Genomic DNA, 7,500 nt, shown 5'->3' with positions numbered 1-7,500 from the left:
TCTCTAACTATCCTGGTTCAAAAGTTGTATCGGAACTTTTCACGTCGAAAAAGAACATAGGCGAAAAAGGACGTGAACATTATTCCTTATAAAAATCAAACCCGACCATGGATTTTGATTCTGATTGTTGATTATCGCTATTAGAACACATTAGGAGGCAACCAAATCAAATTTGAGAAAATTCCACAATCAGAAAATTTTTTTCGAAAAAAAAAAAAAAATTCGAGAACACCTCGGTCATGGCAAGTTATTTCCCACAATCCATTCCCCAATCAACGTACATCCCAGAAAAAATCATCTCTCTAACTATCCTAGTTCAAAAGTTGTATCGGAACATTTTCACGTCGAAAATATATCTCTAAGTCCAGACCGATGCACCACGTAATCTCGGGCAGACCGATGCACAACGTAAATGACGATCGGGACCGGGGCGATCGGTCGTATCTGACACCGCCGGCTCGGTTCTAACATCGTCAATGAGTCGGGGTTGTAAAAAAGGACGTGAACATTTTTCCTTATAAAAATCAAACCCGACCATGGATTTTGATTCTGATTGTTGATTATCGCTACTAGAACATATAAGGAGGCAACCAAATCAAATTTGAGAAAATTCCACGATCAGAAAATTTTTTTCGAAAAAAAAAAAAAATCGTAATCACCTCGGTCATGGCGAGTTATTTTCCGTATTTCATTCCACAATCAACGTACAACATAGAAGAAATCATCTCTCTAACTATCCTGGTTCAAAAGTTGTATCGGAACATTTCACGTCGTAATATCTCGCCAAGTCCAGACCTCGGCGATAGGTAGTATCTGACACCGTCCGCTCGGGACTGACATCGACTTGGACTCGGGCTGATGATGGGGAGGCGTTTAAGGACGTGAACATTTTTCCTTATAAAAATTAAAGTCGACAATGAATATTGATTCTGATTACTGATTTACGCTTTAAAAACACATTAGAAGGCAACCAAATCGAATTTGAGGAAATTCCACGATCAGAAAATTTTTTTCGAAAAAAAAAAAAATCCGAAAAATATTTTTCGATTCCGATTACTGATTTACTCTTTTAGAACACATTAGGAGGCAACCAAATCAAATTTGAGAAAATTCCACAATCAGAAAATTTTTTTCGAAAAAAAAAAAAATTCGAGGACACCTCGGTCATGGCAAGTTATTTCCCACAATCCATTCCCCGATCCACGTACATCCCAGAAAAAATCATCTCTCTAACTATCCTGGTTCAAAAGTTGTATCGGAACATTTTCACGTCGAAAATATATCTCTAAGTCCAAACCGATGCACCACGTAAACTAGGGCAGACCGATGCACCACGTAATATCGGGCAGACCGATGCAGAACGTAAACTCGATCATACCGATGCTTCACGTAATCTCGATCTTACCGATGCACCACGTAAACAAGGGCAGACCGATGCAGAACGTAAAGTAGATCTTACCGATGCACCACGTAATCTCGATCTTACCGATGCACCACGTAATCTCCATCTTACCGATGCACCACGTGAACTGGATCTTACCGATGCAGAACGTGAATTGGATCTTACCGATGCAGAACGTGAATTGGATCTTACCGATGCACCACGTAAACTCGATCATACCGATGCACCACGTAATCTCGGGCAGACCGATGCACAACGTAAATGACGATCGGGACCGGGGCGATCGGTCGTATCTGACACCGCCGGCTCGGTTCTAACATCGTCAATGAGTCGGGGTTGTAAAAAAGGACGTGAACATTTTTCCTTATAAAAATCAAACCCGACCATGGATTTTGATTCTGATTGTTGATTATCGCTACTAGAACATATAAGGAGGCAACCAAATCAAATTTGAGAAAATTCCACGATCAGAAAATTTTTTTCGAAAAAAAAAAAAAATCGTAATCACCTCGGTCATGGCGAGTTATTTTACGTATTTCATTCCACAATCAACGTACAACATAGAAGAAATCATCTCTCTAACTATCCTGGTTCAAAAGTTGTATCGGAACATTTCACGTCGTAATATCTCGCCAAGTCCAGACCTCGGCGATAGGTAGTATCTGACACCGTCCGCTCGGGACTGACATCGACTTGGACTCGGGCTGATGATGGGGAGGCGTTTAAGGACGTGAACATTTTTCCTTATAAAAATTAAAGTCGACAATGAATATTGATTCTGATTACTGATTTACGCTTTAAAAACACATTAGAAGGCAACCAAATCGAATTTGAGGAAATTCCACGATCAGAAAATTTTTTTCGAAAAAAAAAAAAATCCGAAAAATATTTTTCGATTCCGATTACTGATTTACTCTTTTAGAACACATTAGGAGGCAACCAAATCAAATTTGAGAAAATTCCACAATCAGAAAATTTTTTTCGAAAAAAAAAAAAATTCGAGGACACCTCGGTCATGGCAAGTTATTTCCCACAATCCATTCCCCGATCCACGTACATCCCAGAAAAAATCATCTCTCTAACTATCCTGGTTCAAAAGTTGTATCGGAACATTTTCACGTCGAAAATATATCTCTAAGTCCAAACCGATGCACCACGTAAACTAGGGCAGACCGATGCACCACGTAATATCGGGCAGACCGATGCAGAACGTAAACTCGATCATACCGATGCTTCACGTAATCTCGATCTTACCGATGCACCACGTAAACAAGGGCAGACCGATGCAGAACGTAAAGTAGATCTTACCGATGCACCACGTAATCTCGATCTTACCGATGCACCACGTAATCTCCATCTTACCGATGCACCACGTGAACTGGATCTTACCGATGCACCACGTAATCTCAATCTTACCGATGCACCACGTGAACTGGATCTTACCGATGCAGAACGTGAATTGGATCTTACCGATGCACCACGTAAACTCGATCTTACCGATGCACCACGTAATCTCGATCTTACCGATGCACCACGTGAACTGGATCTTACCGATGCAGAACGTGAATTGGATCTTACCGATGCACCACGTAAACTCGATCTTACCGATGCACCACGTAATCTCAATCTTACCGATGCACCACGTGAACTGGATCTTACCGATGCAGAACGTGAATTGGATCTTACCGATGCACCACGTAAACTCGATCTTACCGATGCACCACGTAATCTCAATCTTACCGATGCACCACGTGAACTGGATCTTACCGATGCAGAACGTGAATTGGATCTTACCGATGCACCACGTAAACTCGATCTTACCGATGCACCACGTAATCTCGATCTTACCGATGCACCACGTGAACTGGATCTTACCGATGCAGAACGTGAATTGGATCTTACCGATGCACCACGTAAACTCGATCTTACCGATGCACCACGTAATCTCAATCTTACCGATGCATCACGTAATCTCGATCTTACCGATGCAGAACGTAAACTCGATCATACCGATGCACCACGTTATCTCGGCAGACCGATGCAGAACGTAAAAAAAAAGCTTACAGCACGCGGTGTTCCCAAGCGGTCACCCATCCAAGTACTAACCGCGCCCGACGCTGCTTGGCTTCAGTGTTCTGACGAGAACTGGCAATTTCAGCGTGGTATGGCCGTAAACAACAAATATAGCGATATTTTCTATGATATCTCACTTTTTGGGAGCGGAAAGGACGTGAACGTTTTTCCTTATAAAAAATGAAATAACTTTTGGATATTAATTCTGATTGTTGATTTAAGTTTTAAGAACACATTAGGACATATCTCAATGAAATTTGAGGGATTTCCGAAATCGAAAAATATTTTTCGAAAAAAAAAAAAAATCCCAGAAGACCTCGGTCATCTCAAGTTTATTTCCATATTCTATTACACAATCAACGTACATCACAAAAGGAACCATCTCTCTAACTATCACAGTTAAATTTTTGTATCGGAACATTTCACGTCGGAATATCTCGCTAAGTCCAGACCGGGGAGATCGGTCGCATTTGACACCGTCCGCTCCGGTCTAACATCGTCTTGGAGTCGGGGTAACGATGGAGAGGCGTTTAAGGACGTGAACATTTTTCCTTATAAAAATTAAAGTCGACAATGAATATTGATTCTGATTACTGATTTACTCTTTTAGTACACATTAGAAGGCAACGCAATCAGATTTGAGGAAATTTCAAGATCAGAAAATTTTTTTCGAAAAAAAAAAAAATTCAAGAACACCTGGGTCATGGCAAGTTATTTCCCACAATCCATTCCACAATCAACGTACAACATAGAAGAAATCATCTCTCTAACTATCCTGGTTCAAAAGTTGTATCGGAACATTTCACGTCGAAATACCTCGCCAAGTCCAGACCGGGGCGATAGGTAGTATCTGACACCGTCCGCTCGGGACTGACATCGACTTGGACTCGGGCTAATGATGGGGAGGCGTTTAAGGACGTGAACATTTTTCCTTATAAAAATTAAAGTCGACAATGAATATTGATTCTGATTACTGATTTACGCTTTAAAAACACATTAGAAGGCAACCAAATCAAATTTGAGGAAATTCCAAAATCAGAAAATTTTTTTTCAAAAAAAAAAAAATCCGAAAAATATTTTTCGATTCTGATTACTGATTTACTCTTTTAGAACACATTAGAAGGCAACGAAATCAAATTTGAGTGAAATCCAAAATCAGAAAATATTTTTCGAAAAAAAAAAAAAATTCGAGAACACCTCGGTCATGGCAAGTTATTTTCCACAATCCATTCCCCAATCAACGTACATCCCAGAAAAAATCATCTCTCTAACTATCCTGGTTCAAAAGTTGTATCGGAACATTTTCACGTCGAAAATATATCTCAGAGTCCAGACCGATGCAGAACGTAAACTCGATCATACCGATGCTTCACGTAATCTCGATCTTACCGATGCACAACGTAAACTAGATCACACCGATGCAGAACGTAAACTCGATCATACCGATGCACCACGTAAACTCAGGCAGACCGATGCAGAACGTGAACTCGATCTTACCGATGCACCACGTAATCTCGATCTTACCGATGCACCACGTAAACTCGGGCAGACCGATGCAGAACGTGAACTCGATCTTACCGATGCACCACGTAAACTAGGGCTGACCGATGCATCACGTAAACGACGATCGAGAGGCGCGAAAGGACGTGAACGTTTTTCATTATAAAAATTGAAATAAATGATAAATAATGATTCTGATTGTTGGTTATCATTTTTAATAAGCATTAGGAGGCAACCAAATGAAATTTGAGGAAATTCCGATAATAGAAAATTTTTTCGAAAAAAAAAAAAAATTCATGAAATCCTCGGTCATCGCAAAATATTTACCATATTCTGTTCGATAATCAACGTATATTTAAGAAGGAATCATATCTGTATCTATCTTGGTTCAAATTTTGTATCGGAACATTTTGACCAAAGTCCGAGCTTCGGCCGAAACAGACACCGCTGACCTGGCCTATCGATCGACCGAGAGTCGGGGATAGAGCGTAAGTGTTGTCTGGAGGGGAACCCTGTGCTCTCCTGACATATATAGGGAAGGTGGTCGCGTTGGGCGATGCAGAACGTTTGGATCGGGAATTATATTTTTGGTTCAGCTATTGGAATATGGTTTATTGTTGGTATATATTGGCGAAATAACGTTCTTACTGACTGGGGATATTCATAAAAATGAGTCCGGAGATTTTCAGATCGAAGTCCGAGTGATCCGACTTGGAAGGCGTGTTGGGTGGGTCGAGATGGCTTAGATAGATCAGACGAGGCGGGCTAAGTGTTGACGTCATGCATCGGTCCATTTTCAGATTGAGTCCGAGTAATCCGACTTTGAAAGAGTGTTGGGTGCGTCGAGACTGTTTAGATAGATCGGACGAGGCGGACTAGGTGTTAACGACATGCATCGGTATATTTTCTGATCGGAGTCCGAAGAAATCGGCCCTAGTAGGCGCAGCGGACGGTCGAGACGGCCTCGGTGGGTCGGATCGATCGGGAAAAGTTTGCTAAATCGTGTCTGGAGGGGAACCTTGGGTTCTCCTGACATATATAGGGGATAAGGTTTGGGTGAACGATTCTTCACGTAAAAGTTGAGTAATTTATTTTTCGATAAGCTTTTGGATATTGATGAGAAGTATATGTATATCTTCGATTAAAAGAATTCTTACCGTCTCCATGTATATTATATTAGATATATAAGAAATAGTTAACGTGATGCATCGGCCGATTTCCGGATCGGAGTTCGAGAGATGCGACTTTCGATGCGCGATGGGTGGTTCGAGACGGCCTAGATCGATCGGACGAGGCGGACTAGGTGTTAACGACATGCATCGGCGGATTTTCTGATCGGAGTCCGAAGAAATCAGCTCTAGTAGGCGCGGCGAACGGTCGAAACGGCCTCGATCGATCGGACGAGGCGGACTAGGTGTTAACGACATGCATCGGCGGATTTTCTGATCGGAGTCCGAAGAAATCAGCTCTAGTAGGCGCGGCGAACGGTCGAAACGGCCTCGGTGGGTCGGATCGATCGGGAAAAGTTTGCTAAATCGTGTCTGGAGGGGAATCCGGGGTTCTCCTGACATATATAGAAGGGGTGGAGAATGGGTCCTGTCCTAGACTGTTTGGAGTTCTTTTTAGGATGATATTCAGTTGGTAAGTGGTAGACCCGAATCCGACCTCGGCGTTTGGGTACTGGCAAGGTGTGTTGGTTTCGGCTTTCGCATCTTGGGTCGCTTTCGTCAACCTCATGCAGCGAGGTCGCGGTCCGCTTCGTCTCTTTGTAGTCGAATGGCCTTTAAGCGACCAACCTTAAAATCGTGATCCTCTGCCCGTTGCGGGTTATGTTCACAAAAAATTTGCAACCACTCAATTCGTTCCGAGCGACAAATATTGTTGAATCTCGAATCACCGTGTCGTTATATTCACATGTATAGCGAAGGGTCGAGATGGAATGTGTATAAGAAATTAGTTGATAGCCGGGGGTTCGTATTATATATGGACGCCTTGGCGAGGGATTGTTTCTAGAAACTTTCTCATTTTTGATCGGTGTTTTGTCCGAGATGATGATGATGTATATATAGCTTGAGTCTCATGCTGACTGGGGGCTGTTACGTCGTTTCGTCGAGGACTTGCACTTACTGATGTGCGGCGCTAGTCGAAGTCAATCGACATGGCTAGTGCCACATGACGAGAGGCGAACGGGTTTGGCCATACCGGCAATCTCGTGGACCGATCGTATAAGCACGCAGTTCCCTGGTTGATCCTGCCAGTAGTCATATGCTTGTCTCAAAGATTAAGCCATGCATGTCTCAGTACAAGCCAAATTAAGGTGAAACCGCGAAAGGCTCATTAAATCAGTTATGGTTCCTTAGATCGTACCCACATTTACTTGGATAACTGTGGTAATTCTAGAGCTAATACATGCAAATAGAGCTCCGACCGGGAACGGAAGGAGCGCTTTTATTAGATCAAAACCAATAGGTGGCGGGTTCGCTCGTCATCGTACAATTTGGTGACTCTGAATAACTTTAAGCTGA

General features: G+C 42.3%; 2 non-coding genes across 2 annotated transcripts in view; one reads left to right on the top strand and one right to left on the bottom strand.

Moving 5' to 3' along the window:
- Positions 1-3,459: 3,459 nt before the first annotated feature.
- On the bottom strand, positions 3,460-3,578 carry LOC123688420. Its single transcript, XR_006749942.1, has one exon. It is a non-coding gene; the product is annotated as a 5S ribosomal RNA (ribosomal RNA).
- Positions 3,579-7,213: 3,635 nt separating this feature from the next.
- LOC123687659 overlaps positions 7,214-7,500 on the top strand; it is a 1,906-nt gene continuing 1,619 nt past the window's right edge. Inside the window, exon 1 of the ribosomal RNA XR_006749373.1 lies at positions 7,214-7,500. This exon is cut by the window's right edge and continues 1,619 nt beyond it. This is a non-coding gene — a ribosomal RNA (small subunit ribosomal RNA).

This window comes from Harmonia axyridis, chromosome X (assembly GCF_914767665.1).
Source record: "Harmonia axyridis chromosome X, icHarAxyr1.1, whole genome shotgun sequence".
Classification (NCBI taxonomy): Eukaryota; Metazoa; Arthropoda; class Insecta; order Coleoptera; family Coccinellidae; genus Harmonia; species Harmonia axyridis.
This window is presented reverse-complemented; position numbering and strand designations above follow the sequence as displayed.